At 51.1% G+C, this 2,500-nt stretch overlaps 1 protein-coding gene across 1 annotated transcript in view; it reads left to right on the forward strand.

Moving 5' to 3' along the window:
- LOC144951729 (exocyst complex component 2-like) overlaps positions 1 to 2,500 on the forward strand; it is a 94,139-nt gene that overhangs the window by 3,421 nt on the left and 88,218 nt on the right. The window lies entirely within an intron of this gene.

Genomic DNA, 2,500 nt, shown 5'->3' on the forward strand with positions numbered 1-2,500 from the left:
TCGAGTCCAAGTCACATGACTCGAGTCTACATCTCATAGGTGGGACAAAGTCATTGTTATGCAAGTCCAAGTCGAGTCGCAAGTCATCAAATTCATGACTCGAGTCTGACTCGAGTCCAAGTCACATGACTCGAGTCCACACCTCTGCCCACAGCAACCCATAGACCCACAGAAACCCATACTAAAACAAAACTTTTTATTTTTCCAAGTAAGGCCTCACTGAACTACGTCGCTCTTTTTCAGAAGTGAGCCGGCCTTCACGAATGATAGCTCAACCAAGTGACTCATCATCATCGTCGTCATCATCACGCGGACATTTATAGCAGCAGCCGAATCCTCTAAACGCGTGGTGACGTTGGTGCTTTGATGTGGAGAGAAACACGAGAGGACCCCAGAGAAACATCCACGTGGCCACAGGGAGAAAACGTTGCAGACTCCAAATTTGAGGGCGTCAAAGTCTGGTTCCAACCTCCGCTCTGCTGTATACCAGGCGAGATATGAAACAACTCGGAGCACAACCGTGGCACCGCATTGTGGCGAGAACGTGGAATTGCAAGGCTCACGTGACAGAGACACGGAGCCAGAGGCATTGAAACGCGTAGCTTCGAACTCTGGCTCCGAGTACGTAAACAAACGTGTTGAACTTCTTTCCCACCACCGTACGTAGCCAACCGCGATAATCGTCGGTGTCGGGGGGGGGGGGGAAGGACAACACACGATAAACACAACAACGAAAACAAGCAGTTGTTAAGAAATTAGTTTGTCAAACTCGATGATTTGAAAGTGCATCGTAGCTCCAGTGGCTTCTCTAAAATCTGAAGGAAGAGCGTTCCAGACGGCCGGCAGCAGCGGCGTGAGCGGGCGCTGGCGGGGGTCTCTGCCTCTACCCTGTTCAGAGTTTTACTCCACCTCAGTATTGACCAGGGCGGCCGCTGGGCTCCAACCACGAACCTCCTGTGGTTCCCTATTGGGGCCCTATTGGGGCCGTATTGGGGTCATATTCTGGCTCTATTGGGGCCCTGTTGAAGCCATATTGGGGTCCTATTGGGGCACATTGGCAGTGGCTATGAGATGTTAACTACCTCGCCTGGTGTGCAGGAGGTCGTGGGTTCGATCCCGACCCTGACGCCTGCTGCTGTGTATTTAGAGTTTGCGTGTCTCTCTCTCATCATCATCACGGTGGCTAGGAGATGTTCACTACCTCGCCTGGTGTACAGGAGGTCGTGGGTTCGATCCCGACCCTGACGCCTGCTGCTGTGTATTTGGAGTTTGCGTGTCTCTCTCTCTCATCATCATCACGGTGGCTAGGAGATGTTCACTACCTCGCCTGGTGTGCAGGAGGTCGTGGGTTCGATCCCGACCCTGACGCCTGCTGCTGTGTATTTGGAGTTTGCGTGTCTCTCTCTCATCATCATCATCACGGTGGCTAGGAGATGTGAACTACCTCTGCCGGTGTGCAGGAGGTCGTGGGTTCGATCCCGACCCTGACGATGCCTGCTGCTGCTGTATATTTGGAGTTTGCGTCTCTCTCATCATCACCACGGTGGCTAGGAGATGTTAACTACCTCGCCTGGTGTACAGGAGGGCGTGGGTTCGATCCCGACCCTGACGATGTCTGCTGCTGCTGTATATTTGGAGTCAGCGTCTCTCTCTCTCTCCCCGTGGCCGCGTGGATTTTTCTCCGGGCCCTACGGTTTTCCCACCACATTTCGAATCAACGTCGCCGCGCGTCGATTCTGCGTGAGTCTGAGTCTGGAGAAAACACACCTTGAGAGTATTTGGCTCCTGCTATGAATGACCACGTGATGATGATGACGATGATGACGACGACGATGACGACGATGACGACGACGATGACGACGATGACGATGACAATGATGACGATGATGATGACGATGATGATGACGATGATGATGACGATGATGACGACGATGATGATGATGATGATGACGATGATGATGATGATGACGATGATGATGACGATGATGACGACGATGATGACGACGATGATGACGACGATGATGATGACGATGATGATGACGATGATGATGACGATGATGATGATGATGATGACGATGATGACGACGATGATGATGATGACGATGATGATGACGACGATGATGATGATGATGACGATGATGATGACGGGCCACTTGGGCCCTTAGCTGGTAAACATAAAACGAGTTTCGTTTGAAATATAAGAATAGTTTTACCATTTCTGGCAATTAAATGGAAGGAATCAAGTGGCTGCGTTAACCGCACACGGTGCTGGTCGTGAACATGCAAACAAACATGGCTCTGATCATATTTGGGGCCGTCCATAAATGACGTCACGCACCTGGGGGGGGGGGGGTCGGGGGGGGGGGGGTCAGACGTTTGTGACGATGTGTGACGAAGGGGGGGGGGGTGGGGTTTGAGAAATGTGACGTTACGTCAAAATGCGCAACTTTAAATGAATATAGACAACACGTTCTACGTAATTAAATAGACGTTTTAATAA

This window comes from Lampetra fluviatilis, chromosome 63 (assembly GCF_964198595.1).
Source record: "Lampetra fluviatilis chromosome 63, kcLamFluv1.1, whole genome shotgun sequence".
Lineage (NCBI taxonomy): Eukaryota > Metazoa > Chordata > Hyperoartia > Petromyzontiformes > Petromyzontidae > Lampetra > Lampetra fluviatilis.